The sequence below is a fragment of the Amblyomma mixtum genome, chromosome 4 (genome assembly GCF_055824585.1).
Source record: "Amblyomma mixtum isolate Tamu chromosome 4, ASM5582458v1, whole genome shotgun sequence".
Taxonomy (NCBI): Eukaryota; Metazoa; Arthropoda; class Arachnida; order Ixodida; family Ixodidae; genus Amblyomma; species Amblyomma mixtum.
Genome location: NC_143015.1, coordinates 112,598,414 through 112,611,534, shown reverse-complemented (window position 1 = coordinate 112,611,534; position 13,121 = coordinate 112,598,414). Strand labels below are relative to the sequence as shown.

Below are 13,121 nucleotides of genomic sequence, written 5' to 3'. Positions count from 1 at the left end.
GAGAGGCTTGCAGGCAGCCGTAACTACTGGCCTCATCACTTTTAAGACTTTCGAAAATGTCATTCTCCTGACCGCTGTAACAGCGGATGCAATATTGGGGCAGCACAATACCAAATTCTTCCCTTCTTGAGCCTTCTTTTCATTCATTCACACGCTCTTTCAGCACAGACGCGGGAAGGAATAAGTTGGAATTGAGCACTGTCGAGATGAGACGGCTCTGTGCGTTATCTGCGTGAATGACTAAGAGCTGCTTCTCGACAAATTGAACGGGGTCACCCGTGCAGCGAAGAGCAGCCAAAGTTGTGCATTGTGTTGCAGGAGTTTTATGAGTATACGTTGACAAGGTTTATGTATAGGGTGATTCAACTAGGATTTCACACTATTCTGAAAAAAAAAGGATTTTTGATTGATAAGAGCGCTTTTCTCGGCATAGCATTGTCAGCAGTGTAGTACATCCGAATACAGGTAACACGTGCTGACTAGCAGGCTGGTTAACTAATACTGAATAGTTAACTTTTTGCCTGTTACTGTTAGGCTCCTTAATTACTTAGAGGCGTGTAGCCCACCGTAATTAATGTCCGTATCGTTTTTTTAGAATTCAGAAAACGGGGTTACTGTCGGCTTTGTGACTCAACAAATTGTAGCTACATCGCTCCAAAGTTCATGTGCTTTCAGGAAGCTTGCAGGCAGAGCAACCTCTCGAGTGCACGTAACACGTCGAAATGGCCACAGTTTGTTGGGCCATAGCGCCGAGGGTAACTCCGTTTTCGAAATTCCAGAAACTGATTTGGGTATTACCTTTACGGCGGGCTACACGCGTGGAAGTAATTTGAGTAGCCTAACAGCAATAGTTAAAATGTTAACTATTCAATGTTACTTAACCAGCCTGCTAGTTAGTACGTCGCAGCTGAGTTCTGACGTACTGGTCCGCTGACAATGCTATGTTGAAGAAAGCGCTGTTCAAACTAAAATAGTTCGCAGTGGTTTAGCTCTGGTTAGACCTGGAGTATTGCAAAAAACTTACGAGGAACTTTAGCGGCTAAAGTGGTGAAAGGCGAAAGCCTGAGAGCTGGATTCTGCTACTCGATTGTTCACTTCACATTCCGTTGGTGCATTAATTAACTGCCAATTAATGACGCTTAACCTTTGCCTTTAGGTGTGGAACGCGACAGCATGTTGTAGCGCTGCCAGGGAGTCCACGGAACGCCACCACCCGTTCGGCGCGATGCGTTTCTCTTTGAACGCAACGCTTTTTGAGGAAAGGAAATGGCGCTTTAATTCTGCCATCTCGGTGGACACCTGAATCGCCCCATACAGGAAGGGAAGAAGTGAAGTGAAAGTAGAACGAGAAAGAAGGGCCGTAATGGAGAAAAGGAAAATTGTATTTGAGGAAAGGAATATACGCAGTAACTGTCTCACATATCCCGGTGCACACCAGTCGAAAATTGTATTTGATGAAAGGAAAACTGCCTCACATATTTCGGTGGATTACCGTCACGGCCATTTCGACCAATGTGAAACGCGGACAAATTTTCTAACTCGTCTTGGTCGCGACAGTATGAGCCATTCAAGGGTTTCGTCTTAAAAAAGCAACGAAGAGAGAGAGAGAGATAGAGGGGATAAAGAGCGCGCGGCAGGGGCGGCGGCCCCGGCACGCTAGCTATGCGCCCCTACTGCGCATGCGCAACTGGCCAGCGCGGAGCAGTACAGTGACGAGCGCCGCGACGGGGGCGGCGCGCCACCTGTGTGCTGTGTGACGTCACTGCTCCTGGCGCATGCGCAGTATTGCCTTACCTCAGCTCGGCGACTCGGCGGCTCGCGTAGTGTTGCGTTCGCACCAAAAGACTATTTTTGAGAGTTGAGTGTAAAGTCTAAGGTGACGCACCCTGTATATACCGCAGTGAAATTGCGGAGGCTCACTTTAAGATTCACCTTGTGCAGCCTGGCTGGTGAGCAACCCCACAGGATCGTCTGGAATACAAGCGTCGCGTGGGGATGATCCAGAAGAGTGAGGCACTCCCACCGCCTTCGTTACACTACAGGGTGAGTGATCATGGTCGAAAAAGGAAGGAAAAGGTCGCTGCCTCTGGTGATTGCTGCGTTCAGCTCTGACGCGCGCAAGGTTAATGTGCATTCTTCAACGGTGACCACAAATGTTAGGAGCCTGGGTGCAAAGAAAAGCGCACGTCCACTGACAAATAGCACTCGCAGCGATTTACTTTCACGGTGGTAAACACTGTGAAGGCCTGAGCGCTCTACGTAGTAAGGCAGGTTGCAAAAGGAGGTGTGACGTTTCCAAAAAGAGAACTCTGTGTTTGTCATTCATTGCTATACGTGCACATTTTCCTTCCGGGAGGTTGCGTTGTCTTTGTGAAATTGCTCGTGAACACACTCATAGGTGTGCTCTATGCTTATCAGTGAAGTGATTTGTTTCATTCCGGGAAGCTTTGTTTTCGAAGTGCTCGGACAATTATCGCACTTGCGTTTTAGCACGGTTTCGCCGTTTTTGTTCTCTAGTCTCTTAAGAAAAATTTCGCTGTGGCTGAGCTTGGTTAAGCCCGGTAATTGCGAAAGCAATATCCGTACCTACGCCATGGTACAGCTGGTAGTGTAGCTGGTGGTGGTGCTTGTGGTTAGACTTGTGGTGATGCATCGGTTATACAATCCAGTCCAATCCAATCCAATCGCATCCATTCCATTCCAATGCAATGCAATGCAATCCAATGCAATCCAATCCACTGCTATCCAATCCATCAAATCCAATCGAATCCAATCCAATGTAATCTACTCTAATCTAATGTAATGTAATGTAATGTAATCCAATCCAAGTAGTATTACTTTCGCAATAATAGCATAAAGGTTTGCACGTGTAGAATTTGCGCCTTATATCGGAAAACAGTTGAGGACACTTAAGACTAAGAGGCGCTTTGAATGCAAGCGCATTTTTTTTATCTTTATTTAGCTTTGATTTTTTTTCTCCTAATAATGACGCACCTTCCCATTAGCATGCAGTCAACGCACCCACCTATTACCAAACAGTCAACGCATATTCTACGTCCTCCTTTCTTCGCCAAGAAGGAACTCATTTTTCGCATGGCCTGTGGGTTTCGCGCTAGCCTCCCAGTCTGAGAGTCGTGGGCTCATTTCCCCGCACCTTCGCTAGAAATTTCCTTTGATGCCACGGTGACGTCATCCGCGATTATTCGGGCCATTGCTGCTGGCCAACGTCGACGCCGTGTTTCGTCGCGGTGAGCCTTCCCTCTCCTCGAGAGGCGTCGGCAATCAGCTCAGGGCTCGCTGTTCTCAGTGGGATACACGTTCACCGCATACCAAAATTTCAGGGAGAGCACTCAAGTCACCTTACGGGCTGCAAGGCGAAAGCCATTGTGCCAAACTGCTGAGCTCTCTGGAGCGCTTCTGATTCTTCATTTTGTGCATTTATTTGGTGTTTTGTTCGTTATAACCAATTTCGGGTTACGATATACTACACATTCGTTATATCCGGTGTGTTCGTTACAACCGATTTATAGTTACGACATATTATATTGTTACGGGCATTTAGTGGCAGTAAAAAGAAAAATGAAATCAACAGATGTTGCTAGCCGCGGCATCTGCCATCGAAACCTGGAGCACCTAAGCTGCGGCTCGGACGGGGAGAGGACACGCAGATGAAGAGAGAGGGGGGAGCGATATAAGGAAGGATGCACTCCTAAAAAAAAGTTGCTGTCTTCGTTTTACTACTCTTTAACAGCTATTTACTACCATCTTCAAGGTACAGTTAGTAAAAGTAGCCCTTGCTATCTTTTTACTACCTGTGGTCGCTAGGTACTACGTAGATAGTAATGGTTCCTTTAACCCTAAAATAAAGTCAAAGAATATAACTCACACAGACGGTCGTGCCAATAACTCGATTTTGTAATCACACATTTGTGCAGAGGCGTATGGTTAGGTAGACTAAGCTGTTTCTAAATTCTCAACTGCAGAATTAACGCTGGTATTTTAGTGCAACCGGGAAGAGCCACTAGCCCGTAAATGAGTCCCTTTACGGAGTATATAAGAGTGAAAAAGATCTATCTATGCACACGCAGTGCGCGAGTGTCTTTCTCATTTGTGCTTTTCCTGAATTCTGAACCTTTGTGTGCACACGATAATGTGGTTGATGCCATCACCTCGCATAATTTGTACATCTGTGTGATTTACGGCTAGCGCCCTCGGAAAGGTCTTCCTGGTTTCGAGAATTAGTCAAATTGAATGTGAAGCTTTTTTATTTTTCGAGTTCGCATAAATTTGACAAGTCACGCCACCACACGGTACAATGAATCTAGCAAAGTATGCGAGTTTCTCTTCATTTTCTTCACTAAATACGGCTAGTTTCCCGCTACTAACTGCAGGTAGCAGCCGTTGCTAACTCAATGGGTTAGTAACTGCTGCTAACCTACTCGTTACTGACTGCAGTTCTGCAGTTACCACCAAGGTAGTAAGATATGTAACAGCCAGTTACTACCCCAAAGCTAGTAAGTACTACAGCCCTTTTTCTAAGCGTGTAGGAGTGGAGACGTCGTTTTCCTCGGTACCGCTTCTTCTAAGCAAGCTTTCTTGCGACGCGGTGATGCAGGTCCGCTGGTGCCGTCCCATCGCCACTCTCTCCGGAACATGCTGCGGGCGGAATGGGGCGGTCCCGCAGAGCAGGCTGCTGCCACAATCCGACGGCGTGCGTCGCTCGAGGTCGCACCGTCCTACAGCACTCTGCAGAGTAGAGCACGTCCCGACCAGCAGCTGCCGAATGGATGTAGGTCGAGAACGGGGTGTTGCATCGTTTTGAGCTGAAACCTAAACAGAACCATTGCGCCTTGTTAGCCTCGAATCAAATCCCGAGATGTACTGTTTTGTAGTTGCTGCCACAGATGGCGCTGTGATCTCAGGGTGGTGGCAGTTTAACGTGTGGCGTGATGTGCTGCGGCGATAGCATAGTGCTCACGTGCAGTGGCCAGCGAAGCTGACGAAGGTTAGCGGCATCCTAGTCGAAATCAAGAGGCAGAAATGGGCTTGCGCAGAGCATCTAATGCGAAGCCAAGATAACCGCTGGTCCTTAAGGGTAACGATACCCCTGTCAAGCGGGCAAGTTAAGTGCACTTACGGAGAGTGTACTTCGCTGTAAGTACACTTTGCCGCATCTAAACGACGCAAGCGAGTGTCACTCGCGGAAGAGTGCACTTCGCTGGGAGTGCGTTCACGGACCACACTTTGCTGGCCGAGTGCGTAGCCTCGACGCCAGCGATTCCAATGCTACAAAATTTGTAGTGCATAAAAAGTACTTACAACTTTATTTTACGTGCTATAACACTGTTTTCAGAAAAAGTTCGTTGGTTATAGCTACAAGCGAAGCAACAAAACAAGTAAACGTGATCAGACGCAACATCGCTGCCCGCCGCCATCTTGTTTGTTGTCAAAATTCTGGATAGGCTTGGCTGGTCTTGGCTTTCTATTTTCATTTTGTTTTCATCGTTATAAACTGTTGAACCTCATTTTTTTTGCGCTGTCACGTTAAGCAATCAGATATTATGAGTCTTTATTTCTTTTCCATCGTCCTGTTCAGAAATTCCGCTCATTTTCTGCCGCCATTTTTTTTTTACTACGACTGCACTTTGCTTTCCCGTTTAGCACCGCGCAGAGTAAAGTGCACTCGGGAGGCTGAAGTGCACTCCCCGTAAGTGCACTTTATTTTGCGCGCTTGACAGGGGTATGAGAGGATTCCAAGAGAAGTCAGACGTAGCAGGGTGAAGCAGAAAGTTAGGTGTGTGGATGAGATTAAGAAGTTTGTACGGTTAGGGTGGCCACATGGGAGAGTCATTTGACCTGCAATGGGCGTAGATGTCTTGTGCAAAATGTTTTAAAGGGAAACTGCCCACCTCCAGGTCGAAAATATTTTCTTCCCCTCTGGTAGCGACGAGTCGTCCCCGAAAGGCGCGGCCGCATTATTTTTTTTGAAAGACTCGTTAACAGCGTATTTACAGCCATCGCAATCAAGCTACTTCGCCATGCTCTTCTACTGTTCACTCCTCGAGATTTTTGTCCCTCGCGCCTCGTCCTGTGGGCTTCGCAAGGGAAAATCACCCCTTCGTTCTCTGATGTAAGCCGGAGGCGTGGTGTCTGTGGGGTGCGTCACATGTCTATGTCATGGTCTTGCCTTGAAAAGAATTGTTTTCTTGGTTTTTGCTACAGGGTCGATTTGAGGAGGGGGAGCGGCGGTATCCTAACACCTCGATATTTTTCTCTTTGGGCCTCCTCGCGGTGTTTCGTCGCGTTTTTTTTCTTGTCCTCTCCGTTTTACTATTTACTTTTTATGACACAGGTTCGAGGCTGTCGCCGGACGATCCCTCCTCAGTTTTTTTTTTCCTTCATGCGGGCATTAGGCATGTGCCAAAATGCAAGGCGCTGACGAGCAGACGACGCGACGCCCCGAGCAGACCACGCGACGCCCCGAGCAAACGACGCGATGCCCCGGCTACGCCAACCCTTCGCCCGTCGGTCAAAACGACGCACCAATGGAATGCCTTGAGCGAAAGCTTTGTTTGACGTCAAACGAGCCAGAGCAGAGGACGAGGACGTTTGTTTATGGAAGGAAAGAACGAGCGGGCTTTGATTTGAAATTTTGCAGCTTTGGGGGCACGCATGCCTCTAGTATTTTGCAGAGGTTATCTTCGATGCCTCATCTATGCAGTAGTCTTGTTTTTCAAAAGTGTCCTGACCCTGGTCAGTTGCCCTTTAAGGCAGCTTGCAAAAGCAGGAACCGCACCCTCTGCTTCAGAGGCGCACACCAAGCAAAGAATGAGAATCGAATAGACCCTAGCAGTAGTGCGCAGATCCACGTGTGTGAAATCTGAACCGCACATCATTTGTTTACTTCATTGGAGCGGCAAATAAGTACAGATCGTGGTTTCCGAGAGCCATTTCCAGTCACGATTGGGTTACACCTTGCCACAGAGATTCCTAACTTGCGTGTGTCCGTCGTCACTTAGCGCTGCATAGCTTTCGAGATCGGAAGTTGAACAATCCAATATGCAATGGTTTGTTCTAAGCTATATTGTTTTCAGCCCGGAGTGCAGAGAATAAGCAGGACTCAGTCATATTTTGTCAATCCTAATGCAAGCGTACGTTTTATATTTCAGCTTTTGTCAATCCTAAAACACCATTTCTTCATTGGTAGCGACAAGTTTTTTACTTCTGGAAGAGAGCATTCCCGAATGCAGATTGTAATCTCGCCTGTGGCTCATGTGTCGCTTCGAGGTGTCAAGCCCCGAAGTTTACAATTTACAGCTTCTAGAGCACGGAAGGAGGTCTACGCTAGTACGGTTGGCGTCAGGAGTCCGGTTTACGCCGTTTTTATTTCACTGGAAATCTGTTATGCCGCTTTAATAGCTCGCCCTAAGTCAAAGGCCCACTCCTTTGACGTATGGCGAGCTATTAATTAATAAGCGGCATCACAGATTGTCAAAGGCCCACGCCGTAAATAGTGATCGCATAAGCTTTACGTCTGTGCCCTGTTTCAATCCGAAACTATAGCAGTCTGCTCGTTTTTGTGCGCGGTTAGCTTAGCTTCAGATCGCCCAGATCACTTTGGCGCTCAGATCAGATCGCATTCCATGCCTGAATTTCACGTTTGATTGCCGTTCTGCTGAATTTCATTTATGCATGAGTAGGTGTGCCTATAACCGACGTGTGACGTGCGAGAGCGCAGTGACGTAAATAGTGACGCCCTAGCAACATACGGCCAAATCTCAGAGCCGGCAACCATTTTTTCGGGGGTTTCCCGGGGCCAGGCGAGCGCCGCCGTCGAGCCCGTCCTGGCAAGTGGCCGTGCGGCGTCACGGAGGCAACCAGGGGACTCGCGTCACAGAGGTCCTCCTCCGACATCGCCGCGCAGGTACGTGGTGGGGATGCCTTTTTCCGGTAACCACCGCCCCTGATGTAAACCCAGGTGGGCAATTTCGAATTCTTGCTTGCCCTGCTAGAAACAGCGGTCCTCTTGTCGTATGGGCTGGAAATGGAAGGGCAGAAGAAAAAAAAATACGGGGAACTTTAGCGGCTAAAGTGGTGAAAGGCGAAAACCTGAGTGCTGCATTCTGCTACGCGATTGTTCACTTCACATTCTGTTGGTGCATTAATTACCTGCCAATTAATGACGCTTAATCTTTGCCTTTGGGAGTGGAACGCGACAGCGTGTTGTAGCGCTGCCACGGAGTCCACGGAACGCAACCACCCCTTCGGCGCGATGCGTTGCCCTTTGAACGCAACGCTTTTTGGGGAAAGGAAATGGAGCTGCAATTCTGTAATCTCGGTGGACACCTGAACCGCACCGTACAGGAAGGGAGGAAGTGGAGTGAAAGAAGAAAGAGAAAGAGGGGCCGTAATGGAGAAAATGGAAATTGTATTTGAGGAAAGGAAGTTACGCAGTAACTGTCTCGCATACCTCGGTGGACACCAGTCGAAAATTGTATTTGAGGAAAGGAAATTGCGCACTGTCTCACATATTTCGGTGGACACCCGTCAAAATTCGCGCGAAGTGACGTCACGACCATTTCGACCAATCTGAAACACGGACAAATTGCTAACACGTCTTGGTCACGACAGTATGAGCCATTGAAGGCTTTCGCCTTAAAATATTGCGGGAAGAAAACAGAAAAATGGCTGAGGCTGAACTTGGTTAAGCCTGGAGAATGCGAAGCATCATCGTGTCGCGTAATTTGGAGGCGCACAACCACACCGACGGCGCGAGGTGGGCCCCCGTTTCTCCACTGTCGTGACGTCATCAAGTCACGTGGTGTGACGTCATGTACCACGCGATTTGGAGGCGCACAACCACAGCGACGGCGCGAGGTGTGCCCCCGTTTCTCCACTGTCGTGACGTCATCGTGTCACGTGGTGTGACGTAATGTATCACGTGATTTGGAGGCGCATAACCAGGGTGAAGGGCTGAAGTGGTAGCTAAAGTAGTATGCTTCGCGTAAAAACATATTACAGCGAGCATCCACACTGCGTTGGATGGCTGCACCAAAAAAAAAGAGAGAAAAAGAACGAAAAAGCATGCTCTTTTTATAGTAGGATGCAACTGTCGGCAGCAGTGGGCCACGGTACGCGGCGTCCTGTTTTACGCGGCTGTACAACCACAACAGCGAACGAACAATAGCTTCTGAACGCCTAACTTCATCAAACAATCGAGACGCATCTAAATTCCTGGGCTTATAATTTAGTCTCTTGATTGGCTCATTGTTCAGTGGAAAGAAAAAGCTTGCACAACAATATCTTCGTCACGAAGGATTTTCTTTCGGCGGTCCTAAATGTGAGCGGAACTTCACTCCGGACTTGAGTTGAAGCTGACTGTAGTAAACCGTTTCAGTGCTGCATAACTAACACGTATCCATTCGTCTCTAAACCAAGGGTTCATAAGGGACAGTGACTGTGCCTGCCTCGACGTCTGGACGGACAACGTTCACGACGCCCTCTGCACTCCTGCGCGGAGACTGCAGAGGGAATCGTCCGGGTCGTCTGGAATACAAGCGTCACGTGCCGAACAGCAGGGAGTCTTCCAGTTGAGACCTGCGAGCTGTATTCGGTGAGTGGGAGCTGCCGTTTTCCAGAGGGTAATGCGCGCCGGGAACTGTGCTGTGGGCCTTCTCGTCAAGGCATGCACTCATCAGCGAAGGGGCTCCAGAATATCCTTCCGATACAGTAAACCATATTCCCAAATTCACCTTTTAGGAAATACTTTTATACCAGCCGAGTAGGAAGTTCCAGTTTAAAAAATTGGCGGGGGCTTAGCTTTGGTTAAGCCTGGTAGGTTGCGAAAGCGCGCAGCGCCTCCAACTGAAGGAACGCAGTGCGCCGCGTCTACAGCGCTCACGCGTGGCTACCGTCTTTTCGAGGAAAGGAAATGGCGCAATAATTCTTTGTCATCTCTTTGGACACCCTAACCGCACCGTAAAAGAAGGGAGGAACGCCACCACCCGTTCGGCGCGATGCCTTGTTGTTGCGACTGAAAGAAAGAGAACTTGTAGAACGCCGCTGGGCTCGCCATTCTGCGGCATAGGCCAACACCACCTAGCGACGCCTTGCACAACTCTCAGACATGACTAAGCGGAGCGCGCCTGCGGCGCCCCGTATCCTCTCCTAGCGAGCGCCCTCACGCGGCGGGCCGAGGAGGCCGACACGTGGTAGCCGCCGCGCTGAGCGAAGGAACGACTACGGCCAAAGAGACGAATTGGGGCCCCTGCTCTTCTCTGGTCGTGACGTCACGCTGTCGCGTGGTCGTGCCACGTGACAGCGAAGGAACGACCTCCGCCGACGGCAGAAAAGTGCTAGCAATATTGCTTTCGCAATAAAAAAAATGGCTGAGGCTTAGCTTAGGTTAAGCCTAGTCAGTTGCGAAGCATATTGTCGCCGAGTTGCATATCGAGCACGCCGCTTGGCTAGACGTTCTTCACGCTCTTCATCAGTCTCTGTAGCACGCCGCAACTTTTGCTTCTCATTCCAACGAGCAGCCCTGTCTCCAGGAGGCATCTCTATCCCGTGTACGCCTAGCAGAGGCAGGCGCACCCCCTTGTATACCGCCGCTCCAGCATCACGTGTTCACTACAGCGCACCTAGCGGCAGAAGCAGGAAACACATTGGTCTCGTTTAAGGGTGTGCGAATATTCGAAATTTTCGAATATATTTCGAATATTATATTTTTAGTATTCGAATTCGATTCGAAATCCAAGTATTCGTGTTGTTTCGAATATTCGACACGACGCGAATATTCGTATCTAGCCGAATATTCATTGTGAGAACCGGCGTTCATTTCGATCCGCAAGCCCTATCGACAGATACATAACAACATGGGGGCGCCTACACGGAAGAAAAATTCCTTCTTCCTTCAAGGGCCATGCCGTAGCTGACTGCGCTGGTGAGCTTTTTTGTGGCTATACCTGCGAAGCTGGTATAGTCAGAGCTGTGCACGAAGTACCTCGCAATACGTGCCAGGTCAGTGCCAAGTGAGAGGGCAATTTCTGTGGCTGGAGGACTCGTTTCAGTTAGAAGGGAACCACTTCTGCCTGACCATGTGGTGCAGCTGGTTTTCCTTCACGACAACCTTTTACGTCCTCCCAACAACGCGCTTTTGTGCTGATGGCAAGCTAGCCTTAATCAATGCTGTGTACTAGCCATCTTCTCTGATATTTCCACTCTTCTAAGAATAATGTTCGAGACTTTGATACTTTTTGTGCAGCCACACACACCTTTTCTGTTCATTTAATCATCGATAGTTGGTGATGTTCGTCGGTGCCCAAATAAATGTTTTGTAGTGATTAAATGCGTATGTTCTTGATTATTCGAAATTCGATTCGATATTCGGAACTAAGTATTCGTATTCAATTCGTATTCGAAAAATTTGATATTCGCACACCCCTAGTCTCGACGCCTCCCGCGACGGCGCGAGCTGGGCCCCCGTTTCTCATCTGCTGTGACGTCACGCATCACGTGGTATGACATGGAGGTCACGAAAGGTCAATGGTAACGACACCGCCGCGCTCGAGGAGCTGGGTTGGGCTATTTTAGTATGCTTCGCATAAAAAATGGCAGTGGCTTTGCTCAGCTATGCCTGGGTATACGCAGCGAGAGCTGTAGTTCCTCCCTGGTAACATTCAGTTAGTCTGATCACGTGGTGGGTGATGCGGCGAGCCTTCACGTCCTCGGAAGACGGCTCACCGAGATGGGCCAAAGCGCGACGCTGCGACCGCTGCGCGCCCCGACGTCGCCTTTTGGCTAGGCGCTCTTCTCGCTCGCCAGGCGTTTCCGCTGCTCTCTCTGCCTTGCACCGATCGTTCTTCCTTTTCCCGACAGCCAGCTCCCAGGCCACAACCTCAGGGTCGGACGAGTTGACCTTGTCATGTTTGCGAAGCCGCTCAATGGCTCTCCGCTACTGCATCACTCCCGTCTTGTAACTCACACCGCAGCGCATCCCCTCCCCTTGCGCACGCGCAGTAGGGCGCACCAGCTCTGACATCACTCGGCTCCTCGCACATGCGCATAACCGGCGAGGTGAGGCGTGTGGCACGGCACACCAGCTCCGTGCTCTCACGTCACTGCGTTCCACGCGCATGCGCACAACTCGCCTTCCAGACGCACGACGAAATGGCGAGACTGTGGGTAGTGTAGCTCTCGCTACAAAAGACAGCTTGCTTCGCTCAGGACCGTTTTTCATCTGCGGAGTGCGAGCGAAGAGAAGCTCTGCTGGAAGAAGGGAGGAGTTAAGGGACTCAAGGAGAGGGAATTCAAAGGCCGCGTCTCAAGACCAGAGGTGTTCAGTATCTGCCCTGATCTCCGGACAGCTTGAACGGAGAGCTGTATCATACCATCCGAAGTTGCACAGCATGAATGGGGCGAGGAGGGTGTCAGGACATAGCGGAGGAGGCCGCGAGGCACCGTGAGCTTTAGTGCTTCCGTCACGTGGGTGTTAGTGGGACGCCAACGCTCGTCCCACCTGGGTCATCCTGGGACTGGGAAGAATGGGAGACTTTCGCAGGTGAGGCGAAGGAGCACCGCCTCCTGAGTTGAGCGCATTGCCGGCACGTGCGCTGCGATGCAGTCCTTGTTGTAGAGCGCATTAAACAAAGCCGCTTAAACACCGGTGGAACGCTGGGTTCAAGGCCTTGGCGTCGCTTAGTCTTGGGGAGCTCGCTCTGATGCCCGTGTATTCTGTCTGGGCTCTTTTCTATCTTTTCGTCTAACGTTTACTCTTCATCCAAGATAGGTGTTGTGTCCGCCAGCCTGCTTTCCGTACCACAGCACACTTCAGCAGTTCTGTCAGAGCAGTACGTATTTCACATTCGAGGAGAACGTCTCTAAACAGGTTCACGGAATGGTGTCTCTAGCGCAGACCACTCGGAGTTCCAGCCACCACTAGGAGAGGAATAGCAATGACACCAGTGGGAGAGGAAAGTCAGTAACGTATCCGAAGTATCAGATAGCGTTCTGAAACCCCCTGTAAAAGGTGGTTCGACTGTAATTTTTTTAGTGAGGTTTAAACAGGGGACCCCGGCTGTGGAAGCTTAGGGAATACCCTTGCATCTGTTGTTTTTACCGCG

General features: G+C 49.6%; 1 protein-coding gene across 1 annotated transcript in view; it reads left to right on the top strand.

Annotated features, from left to right (window-relative positions):
• The window catches only part of LOC149347906 (uncharacterized), a 109,813-nt gene that overhangs the window by 17,725 nt on the left and 78,967 nt on the right, over positions 1 to 13,121 (top strand). The window lies entirely within an intron of this gene.